The sequence below is a fragment of the Pinus tabuliformis genome, chromosome 8 (genome assembly GCF_031772625.1).
Source record: "Pinus tabuliformis cultivar Carrire ecotype Pingquan chromosome 8, CPIR1, whole genome shotgun sequence".
NCBI lineage: Eukaryota > Viridiplantae > Streptophyta > Pinopsida > Pinales > Pinaceae > Pinus > Pinus tabuliformis.
The window spans coordinates 1,758,676,267-1,758,688,581 of NC_142294.1; positions in this window are offsets into that span (position 1 = coordinate 1,758,676,267).

The following is a 12,315-nucleotide window of genomic DNA, read 5'->3' on the forward strand; positions in this document are numbered from 1 at the left end:
TCCCTTACCAATTTCAATCACTCTCTCATCCATTCATTCAAATTCAATCAACAGATTCATATCCAAGATTCTCGTCCCTTCATCACCCGACATTCCCGGACCCATGATCAGGCCCGGAAAATGCACCTTTTCATAAGCGATACTACAATGCCATAGACATCATGTTACCTGATAAGACAATAAGGTCCTGTTAGGATGATCTGTTACCTCGTGAAGAACCTATACCATACTTTGTATTTCATTAGCTGAAGAGATCCTGTCATTAGTGGGAGAGATCCAAGTGGGGAGAAGGTTCCATTAGTAGGGATATTTGGTCAATCAAGAAGAAGGAAAGGAGATAGGAGAGAGGGTACTGGGATACAACAAGGAGGGATAGGGCTTCTGGTTAGGAAGTTATCATGCTTGAGTGCACTTTCTCTCATAGAGTTCCCTTTCTCGGGCTAGAAGTGAGAGGTTAGGGTTGTGTTGTGTAGCCTACCGGGGTGCGGCTCATGAACTTAACGGAGTATTTCCTCTCCTTATCAGTCGAGCCCCCTGTCGGGTCCTTGCACTAGGAAGCGCAAGCCCCTCCGGGACCTTCCTGATTGAGTAGTAAAGACAATTCCAGGTTGACCATTAATTCCTAAATAGATATAAGTAGTAGGGTTAGTTCCAATTTTTATTACCACTTCGTGGCTGTTGACTAACTATTGATTCAAACCACTGAAGATATATTGACCACTGGCTTTCAATACGTTATGCCTTACCCATCTACGAAGCCCAAAGCCTTCTACGAAGCCCCAGAGCCTTAGGGTGGGCAACCCGAACGAAAGAGATCTCCTGCCTTCCTTTTCACGCACGAAAGAGAACGTACTTGTGGGGAAGCAAAGGCCCCCTGGCAGGCATAAGAATGAAGTACTATTGCTTACCTATCTTTTTTTTTATTGTAGGGAAACTATATAAGAATTCTATTGCTTACCTATCTGGCTTGGCTAGGCGGTCTGATGCATGCCTATCTTTCGGGGGTAAGAACCAAATACTACTTTCTTCCCTCAATCGCTATCTCAGGCTTTGAGGGTAATAAATATAGGGGAAGTGCATTATCTCCTTGAGTTAGCGGTAGAGCATTCTCTCTCTCCTTGCGCTAGGGTGAATTTGGTACGTTTCACGAAACTCGCTCGTATACATACAAATGCATTCTCCCCTCCCTCCGCTCCTGCTTTGGTTGGGTTTAACAAAATAGAGTATATATATTATACCCTCCGCTCCGTAATCCGGTTTGAACCAAATATCGTACGTCTAGGATCAAATGCATTCTCTCCTTATTTCGTTCTTTTTCCGCTCTGTAGCTTCATGAAAAGCTCTTTTATTCTCCGTGCATCTGTAATTCAATATTTCCTTTCCCCGTGGACCATATATAAGCTGCTTTGAGGGGAAGATGAGTAAGGTAGGTATCGGTCCGATAGGGCCTATAGATAGGGATGGATAACCTTCCGAATCAAAAGGTAGGAGAAATCGGAAATCGTCCATCGCATGACCTGATTCTCTGCATGCATGTGTGGTATTTTTTCTTTTTCAGAAAAACCCTAAATTACATATATAATGTACCTTCCATCCGGCTGCCCAGTATAGAAGTAAAGTAAAGGTGCTTTCGTCTGGTGAATCCTGCCCTTCTCACTTCTTCTTTGCTCAGTCCAGCCCGATCGGATCGGCCTTACTTTTCGGCCCACCTAGGGGCAACTCCCTATTCTACACGCACGAGTCGGCTCACATGAGTTACCTAACCCACCCATAGATAGATGGAGGGAGATTGATAGGTAATTAGATGCCTCTCGGTGGTAAGTTCTATTTTATGTCCAGGTATGATATTCTTATACACATTCTCTTTGCATTAAATACAGAGGCGAAGCTATCAGTTCAAAGTCCAGGTGCATCAAAAGCAGGAGCAGGTGCATATCCAGGTGCATAACCCGCAATTGAAGATAGATCTTGGGCATGCTGAATGACGTTATACGGTACTGAGCGATGGCCTGTTAGTAGGTTTTCGGCCGATTAGTTAAATGACTAGACAGAACAAGTAGCAGCAAGTGGATACATATGGAAGCACAAGTTACATCGCAGAGCTAATTAGGGCACTATGCATTCAAGCATCAAGCGATTGGAATCGGGGCTTAGATAGCACCAGAGACCTATACCTATGGCCTCGTCAATGTACATCCCACTAGCACTTCGACGATTAGGTGACTAGGCCTAGGTGTGGCTTAAGTATTTGGCTCGTTAGGTTTGATTCAGGATTGTACGGTGCATCATCGATGCCAGTATGTGGTTGGATTGGTTTTTCGCAAAAGTATTATCGTGGGGGACATCAAGTAGAGCAAAGGCAACTATAGCAGGAGATCCTCCAGGTGCAGAGGAAGGAGCAGCGGTTTAAGCAGCATCCGTTGAAGAAGCACCAGTGGATTAAGTTTAGATAGTGTCATATTTCGATTTCACTCCAGTATCAAAGGGAGTGGCACCCATAAGGAAGGTAGCAGGGGCGGAGGCTAGGTTGGAGTTGAACCAGCAATACCAGGAGCAAAGACTAGAGAGGCAGCATAACCTATCCCAGAGCAAGTTCAAGTTTAAGCTTCACTAGTTCCTTTTAATGGACCAGAAGCTTGACGAAGAAAAGGCGGGTGTTGGTCGTAAATGGAATGAAACAGGGGAATAAAGTCAAGATATAAAGGCCCAGTAAGGTGATACCTTCTATGAACGGAGAGATCAGGTCCATAGGTTATGCATTTGGATTTGCATCTGCTACTGGTAGCTTTACAACGAGATCTGCATCCACCACTTCTGCTGGTGAATCAATGGGTTCTGGCATGAGATCTAAATCTCGATCTTGAACTGCGGCTACCCCTATCGCTGATGGCGTGGTGGATATGCAATGGGATCCGCGGGATCAAAGAGAAACGGTCAATCAGATCATTCCCCAGCACAACCTACATGATCAGTCGAACCTATACATCGGTAGGATAGGAAAGATAGGGGCGGTAATACAGAACAGGAAAGGCAGTGACCGGAAAAGAAAAGTACAGGCAGAGCAAGTAATATGGTAAAAGGGAAGGTCATGGGTTTTATTCTGCTGCGATTGATCCTTTACGGGATTAGTAGTTCCAGTGCACCTCCCCACTATTATAGTTCTGATTCCTGCCGAGCCTTTGATACTTATGAGCTTGGTTTATGCTCTGACTTCAAGTCCTAGCTACGCTTCTTCTCTCGCCTTTACCTACGATGCCTATGCCTTCGCTCTTAATGGAATGAAACAGGGGAATAAAGTCAAGATATAAAGGCCCAGTAAGGTGATACCTTCTATGAACGGAGAGATCAGGTCCATAGGTTATGCATTTGGATTTGCATCTGCTACTGGTAGCTTTACAACGAGATCTGCATCCACCACTTCTGCTGGTGAATCAATGGGTTCTGGCATGAGATCTAAATCTTGATCTTGAACTGTGGCTACCCCTATCGCTAATGACGTGGTGGATATGCAATGGGATCCGCGGGATCAAAGAGAAACGGTCAATCAGATCATTCCCCAGCACAACCTACATGATCAGTCGAACCTATACATCGGTAGGATAGGAAAGATAGGGGCGGTAATACAGAACAGGAAAGGCAGTGACCGGAAAAGAAAAGTACAGGCAGAGCAAGTAATATGGTAAAAGGGAAGGTCATGGGTTTTATTCTGCTGCGATTGATCCTTTACAGGATTAGTAGTTCCGGTGCACCTCCCCACTATTATAGTTCTGATTCCTGCCGAGCCTTTGATACTTATGAGCTTGGTTTATGCTCTGACTTCAAGTCCTAGCTACGCTTCTTCTCTCGCCTCTACCTACGATGCCTATGCCTTCGCTCTACCTGACTTTGTTCTTGGGGGGGGAAATCTATTGCTCAAGGCTGCCCCTTCGTTGTGGGTTTCACCGCCTAAACTGATGTTACCCTTGATGCTGCGTCTTTCTATTTAATAGGAAGGGACGCTACTGACTATTGAACTGCGACTGGAACTGGTTCAAATGCCACCCCTATGTTACGTTCACACTAAAAAGTCGTAATTTTTAGGGAGGATGCATGGCTAGAATTCGTTGAGGGAATAAAGAAAGGGCACGTACCGGACCACATAGTAAAGGAATTGGATTCTCCCCTGATTAAATGGATAAGAGGATACCCCTGCTTTAACTTCACCCAAGCATCTCGCTCTTTTCACAACCAGGCTGAGCCACCTTCACCCAAGCTCGTAAGGGCACGCTCTATGGATGCCTATCGGAGCTACGGGAAAGGCAGGCTCTCTTGCCCATCTTGCCCGATCTTTCCATACCAGAGATCTTTCCCCCTGATGGTTTGTAGCCTGATGGTCACCCTCCTACTTATTTCCTTCCTTCTTACACGGATGGACTCTGGCATGACTCACTTTTATAGTGTAGCCAGAGTAGCGAGGCCTGTGCCAACCTACCCTGGGGGAGATAGATAAGTAGGTAGAAAACACTATTGAAATAACGTAATAAATAGTATCCCTATACATTGTCCATAACGATCATTTCAAGTCCCTATCTATAACGACTGGTTCAAGTCCCTAGCCATTTCAAGTCCCTATCTAGCCTTCCCACACTGTATCCATTTCAAGTCCATCCCTCGCTACTAACAGCACTAACTAACTTTCCCTATCTAGCCATCCACATGTTCTCTTCTCGCCTAACAACCCAGTAAGGTCCTGATCAACCCGGTCAAGTCCTGCCCCCTTATCTAACAGATATGATCTCAGTTTTTCTCACTGTGTCAAATTTTTTGTGAAATTCAGAGTTGGCCTTTCTTTCTGGAAAGGTAAATCCTTCGACAATGCTGCTATGGGCATATGTCATTATGGTTTCATGCATGATCCATCCAACCTGAGATTGAATGAATGAGAGGCCATCCTGAGCCTGAGATAGAGAGAGTTTCAGCCACGACATTATATATGTTGCTGTGGTTTGGTTGCACGTTGATGCGGTGGTGGCATCCGCGGGGGTTGCACAGCCGCGGTGGTAGCAGCCAATTACATGACTAACTCTCTCCTTATCGAATATGAGAAATTATGATATGGCATAATGACATATATAATATATGCATTGTATCAGGATTGACCCGAAGGTGCCGTAAGGCCTAAAGACCATAAGCCCCCCCACCCAATAAGTAAATTGAAAGGTCCGGCTGCTCTTCTGGAACATCTGACTCTACATCTCGATATCGATCACGAACATCATAGTCTCGATCACAAAGGTCTTGACCACGATCATAAGGTCTAAGTGGATCTTTTTTCATGTCCACCAACGGAATCACGAGCACGAAGGGCTTACTCTCGATCTTTCACATAAGAATCCCTATCACGATAACGAACTGGATATCTTGGAAGAGGGAGATATCAACTGGCTAAAGCCGTATCTGTAAATCATCCCTCTCCCTAGTCCTAGCATCCAAGTCCTAAGACAATCTCGTGCACCTAACCTCCAATCCCGCAATCCTATCCCTGTACTTATAGAGCTCTTGATGAAGCCTGGCTAGCTCCTCGTCACTCACTATGGGAACAGATGTGCTAGGACCCTCTCTAGCTTGCATCTGTCTAAACCTATCCTCATATATATCACGCTGAGTATCAAACTGCTGCCTTATCTTATCCCTCAACATCCTCCATCCCCGAGGAGTATTAGGATCTGTAAGTCTGTGCTCTGGATCTACTCTCAGTAGTAACCAGCATCACCCCTATTCACTCTGCCCTCACGAAGAAATCTGATATAGTCTTTAGTCAAATCTTAGGGCGAAAGCTTCGAGCAACCTCTACCTCACTAATCTCAGAGATGATATCCGCCTCCTCCTCAGTAGGACTCTCAGGACCCTTATCTTGGCCATCTCTAGGCTCCTAAACCCCCTAAACAGGTATAGCTCTGTCCATATATCGAATGCCTAATTTCTGAGCACCTGCTATGCGTTGTCTGGCTGCAACCCCCCGTATCTGAGCCAATCGAGCCTCATCTTGAGAATCTGCCATGACCTGGAGCCACACTCTATCCACTCGCTGCCTAAACCAGAGAAGTATCCTCTCTGCCTGTGGCCAATCAGCAGGCTGTCTACCACCACTGATAGTAGGAGGTGCTCTAACTCTAGGAGTGGGTAAACGAGTGGGTCTAATTCCCCTTTGTAATGGAAGTCGAGCCACAGTATGAAGTAACTCTCTCTATCTGTATCTCCCGAAGAGTATTTGGATGCTCTGAGCCGTCGTACAATTTGCACACTCTCCTAGGGCTGGGTAAGCACCTCGCTAAGTAATGTCCTCAGGAGGATACTGCTCAATATGAGGCCAGTCATCGCTCCTCATTGTATGCCCGTGATATCTCCTCATGATAGGTTGACTGTAAATATGAGGACCTCTTTCTAGTCTCCACCTGGCTAGTCGCTCCCACCAAAAGTGATGAGAAAGCTGCCATAAGTGATCTTAACTGATCTACACTTAGCATATGCATCAAGCTCCTCATACTACGTCCCCTGGAATAACTGACCCAAGGCATACTGTCCTCGCTCATGATATATCTGCCTAATGATCGGCATAGCTCCTAGAAGAATAGTATCCCCATAGCACATCTCTTCTTTAGACTATAGCCGCATTGGTTCATGAAATTCATTCTCTTTGGCCCAGCTGTAGCTATATAAACTATATGTACTATCGACCTCTTGACTAAGGGCACTGCACTATTACCCATGCTATAAAACTTTCTCCTAGTATAACCCTTCTACGCTATATCTATATCTTATATTCCTATTAGATTATTTACATTTGTCCTCTCCCTATGCTCACTCTACTATGCTGTCTCTCTCTTGAAGGTATTCTCCTCTGCACGGAGGACCATGATTTGAAACATATCCTCTAAAGCATGACCTTTGAGAAGGCTTTCGACCAGTTACTTTAGCCCCATTCCATCCAAGCTGGTCGTTCAACTACCTCTGCTACTGATGGTAATACTGGTACTGCTGGTAGATAAGCTGCTAGGACAGGAAGGGATACCTTGCGAGGTCCTGGCTTTGGATCTGTATCAAGGTACGTGAAGTGACTTTTTTAGTTACTTATTTGAGAGGGGCCACCCAATAAGTCAAATGAACGGAGTACTCGACCATAAGGACCTTTAGGTGCTCGACCATAAGGACCTTTAGGTGCTCGACTGTTAAGGAGAGGGAGAGGGAGAGGAAGGGAATTGGAACCAGTAGCAACCTTTTCATTGCAAGAAACCCTCATTCATTCAATTGCCAGCCCATTTTGTTTCTAGTCTTATTTTGGCTTTGTCTTATAGGCTGAGTGAGAGGAGGTGCAGATGAAACTATGGCTATTTTAGGAGTAGACTCAAGAACACCATCACTTACTGCATTCCTATCTCTATGATTGCCCATAAGACAAGGTGTAGATAAGGACACTGAACTTGACTCATAAGATGGGATGGGAGGATTTCACTTTCTCAGGTTGTGATGAATGTGAATGGTATCTGTATTTCATACTTTCTCTATAGCTTCTTCATATGCTGTGGGTAAATGATTTGTATATTGAAACTATAAATCACTATATAAGGCTGATCAAAATATCTTCTTTAGCTCATCAGGAGAGAACTAGGTAGTAACTCAAGATAAGATTAGAGAATCATCAAATCAAAGTGGTTCAAACTTGATTCCCACCCTGTGTAACATGAGCAAGGGAAACAATTTGAAAATTCCTATAGAGAGAATTCGAGAATCAATATCAGTTGTTGCACGCGCTTTACGGTCCACCACTGCAAAAGATACATCGTTTATTAGAAAGATATTCACTTCTCCCCTAGTCTCCCCAGAGAGTACTTCCACCGTACTATTTCCGCTTGGAAGTAGAAAAAACTACAGTGAAAACGTTGAGTAGGTTATGATTGTCAAGGTCAAAGGCACGTAGAGAGAGAATTCACTGGGCTTAGTCACTGAGAAAATCTATAGAGACTCGTTTCGCTCTGCTTATGCTCCTGTATTAGGATGGAACCAATTACCAAGGTGCGACTATCAGTTTGGATCCTACGGGCGTTTCACCATCTCTTTAGTGCAATGTCCCGGTGGCCACTGAGCTCGTTTTGGCATCTTAGCGTGTGTTATGCCATATGCCAGTTTTTATGCGGTTTTTATTGCCTTAGACGATCACTGAGCGGGGCGTGCTTGTGTTTACTGATTCTTCCCATAGCAGATCCCGTCAAGAACCTGTAGATCATAGTGGCGAGGCTTGGTACCGAGGTGGGAAATTCCTCTGCATGAACATAGGTCACATGTGGGTAGGCAGTGTTTATGCTATGCAAGGGGTAAACTATCCTATGCACGGGGTAAACTATCCTTTGAAAGTTGTCATTTCTCCTCCGCGAACCTTATTGATAGCATTAACTAGTCTTGTTGATGGTAAACTCGGTCAACTGCGATAATCTTAGTAATGAGAATCACCTTCTTATTATTACTGCCCTCATTTTGATCGGGGAAAATTTGTCACACACACCACAAAATCCTAGGTCATGACTTGTCAAAGTGTGGGGATTCATGAGAAGCTTCTTGCTAAGCATCAGACTATGTCAAAAGCTGATAGGAGGTTCATACCTAGTCAACTTACAGAACACCTAGATGGGCATATGAGTCAAAGTAAGTCAAGGAACAAACCCTAATTTATGGCTGGTTTGACTAAGGAGGTGATTGAACCTGAAGTTATCATAATGACATGTGTGTAAAAGGGTGCTGAGAGTGCCAAATATGATACTCATCTACCTCATCTTGATCCTTCCTTAGCTTCTATAGTTATGCCACCACCCTTAAGTAGTGCGGATCATGCCAAGCTCAATCCTTATGCTAGTAGGCCCATTGGTAGACCCTTGTGTAATTAGTGTATCCCTACTCTGTAGTAGCAAATCTTACTCATATCAGAGTCAACATTTCCCTATTAGAGCTCCTTTTATTATCCCTTTTGGTCTAAGTAAGTCGGTCCTCCTTTATCAAGTGCTGTTGTGTTATCCCGTAGCCTATCTGGTCTCCCAACTAAATATCTCTAGGGCTTCATAATCGCATTCTGGGCTACCGCTCTTGCTGTATTGAAAATATCTTATTACCTGTCTCTGTCTTTACCGCTAGTTAGTCAGTGATAAGCTGTTACCAAACCCAAGCAATTGGTTTCCATTCCATCTGTCGGTGCTAGTTGGTCTAATCACTGGGACGTTACCCTACCTACCTCGCTAGCTAGCTCTTGGGTTGGTCATCCCTATCGCTTCTCTCTATAGAGGGGGATATGCCCTAGCGCTTATGGGCTGCTACCTCGTCCCGTACTGATATTTATGGGCTGATAAGACCTATCGCTTAAGCTACGAGATGATAAGATAAGCCCTATCCCCTACTGATATTCGGGTGGGGTGTTCCAGCCCTACCCCCTAAGCTACGTGTTGGGGTGATATGCCCTATCTCTACCCTCTTATCTTATTCTGATCGGCTTGTTTACTCTTTTCTTCTTCCGGGCTCATCATTCACCGGCTATTGAGTGAGTGTGTGTGGGTCGAACAACCAACTGGCATAGATAGGTCGGAGCTCCCCATGAAGCGTTTAAGCTCTCCAAACCCCGAAACCCACCCATATTACTATCACCAATCAATTGAGTGGGGTTTATTGGAAGAATGGTTCACCCGACCCCCCACTTCAAGTTAGCATGGCCCCCCACTTCAAGTCACTTAGGAAGGAGGGCTCCCATGACATAAGGAATGGGAGGAAGGAAGCTGGATTTTCTTTCTTCCTTTCTTAGCGCATCCTCCTTTCACATTCATTTGTTGCAATGCCTTCTTTTGACCAATGTTTTTCTCCCACCAAGCGAAGTGAACTCTCCCTCTATCAAAGGGAATCTTTATGAGAAATGGTAACTCCTCCAAAAGAGAAAAGATTGCTTCTCATATGATGTTGCATGAGTCACTGCACACAAGCACCATTTCAAATGGATCAATAAGCAAGGCAAAAGCACATGAATACATGAATTGAAACATGAAATAAATCTAAAGGTGAAAGGCATCATGCAAAGATCATCATAACTGAAAAGAGCAGATAACAAAAAGATCATCTCGAAGAATCAATGAGGGACATCCTCAATCCGAGGACTGACCAGATACAAGCCAACTCGGGATCCGATCAATATTTACTTCTGGATCATTTGGTTTGGGAAAAGTGTGCTGCAAGCCGAGAGAACACTATCCTGCTTTCCCAATCCAGCTATCCGGAACCTTGCAGAGAAAGATGAGTACGGGAATCGGTGTGAGCGAGGCCATTTCTGGTTGTTGTGGGCCGCGAGTTCCGACCCCTCCTCTTTCTCGATGGTAGACACAGAGAACAAGCACGGATTACGGAAATAAGTGGACTGCTATCTCTAGATAACCTATTGTTGGGCGACTCTTATATGTAATATGCTGTATCTGGAACATACAGGATGTGCTGTAGCCAAAAGAGGCGGTTTAGTTTAGGAATGGCACCAGGGAGGGTAAAGACTGCTGTAAGGCATGTCCAAACTGCTGAGTGTATGGCGGGGGTTTTCGCTGCAACTGCTAGAAAGATGGTGTCTGCGCTGGATGGTGGTGCTGGACCATTGCTACTGCTCCTGTGGAGACTAAAAACCCTGTGATCAACGTTTTTGCTAAGTTGAAACCCGCCGTGAGAGTTGAGTGGCTGATGAAGGTTGCCAGACATGTGAGAGATGGTGGTAACAGAGCTGCGGGTTGGTTGTATAATGTTTTATCCTGTAGTTTGCAAAAGAGAGCTGAGTGGGTGACCATAGTTGGCTGAGTGAGCTGCACATAAGCCATAGTATCGTCATCCCTGAAAGACTCTGGACTTATCAAACAACATAGCTGTGTGGGTTGGAGAGGCGGTTTTGCATAGAGCGGAGTCGGCTCCCAGGAAGATAGAATCATGTGCATATAGAAAGGAGAGTTGCTGAAGAGGGAGCTGGGGGAGGCTGAGCTTGAGATGTCCAGCGTAAGATATAAATGGGTGGCTGAAGGCAGATAGAGGGCGTTGGATAGATGTAAGGTGGTATGACAAAGTCTAAATATAATACGGGTAAGGGGTCGATCCAGCCATTCCCGAGAAGAGAAAAGGGTTTTGATAGCAGTACTGACTCACTAAGCGCCTCATTCATCAAAGTGGTGTAGGGGAATAGGTCCATAGGTGGGCAGGGCGGAACGGAAACACTGAAGTAAGGGAGGAGGAAAGGGAAAGGAAGGGGTTGTATCATGCATGCCATACCATCTGGCCCCTATAAGTTAATAGCTGTACCTTGTTTCTTCTCCTAATTGCTTCATTCAGTAAGTGATCTAGGTAGGGCTAACAGGTGCTAGGTCTTCCGGTGGGCAGGTCTATTGATGGCGGCCCCTTGTCGAGCCTGTTTCCGCATCCTGATAGGGGTTACCTTATCAGGAGAATGACCCAGGTTCGTCCCAGCCATATGGTTGTAGGTTTGCGTAGCCGTGATGCCGGTGAAATGGTCCGCAAGGGTGCAGATACCGATCAAGGAGGTTGCCTTGCGGTGTGTCCTTGTTATCGTCTTGGGGGCACGAGGATTAGGAGTGTAGTGCATGATGAGGGTGAAGGGAAGGAGTATCCAGTGTTTGTTGTGTGTTGGTCGATAAGGCTTTGCTTGCTTGTTGGCATCCGATGGTTAGCTCCTTCTTGGTTCCTTGGTTTCCTTAGCGTTGATCTTGACCGGATCCATGATGAGTGTCAGATTGGGGGTCGAAGGAGTGGTTTCGATCAATGTGTGAGTGTCATTCGATGATCCCCAATCCGGTAGGCGGGCAATCCCGACCAAGCTAATTTCTGCCAACCTGGATCATGGTACAGTGACCGCGACGCTCCGGATCGCGATAGTAAGAATGATTTTGATAGCTTTCCTCGACCTCGTAACCTCGGCCGAGCCCCTCTCCTTATTAGTCGAGCGTGCTTACGCACCCTAACGGGCCTTTGGTCGAGCCCCCTCACCATATGAATAGTGAGCCCCTACCGGGCCTACCGGGTCCTATCCTCACACGTTACCTCACCCTTATGGTCGAGCCTGCTTGCGCATCATGACTGGAAGCCTCTTACTTCTTGGCTTGGTCGGAAATGAAATAATTCGTTGCTCAATATTGCAAACCTCCGCCACGGTCAAATGGCTAATTCCCTTGGCGGAGGTTTGCAATATTGAGCAACGCCCCCACCCAATAAGTCAATTGAAATGCATAATTACATATATAATATATTTCATTCATTATATAT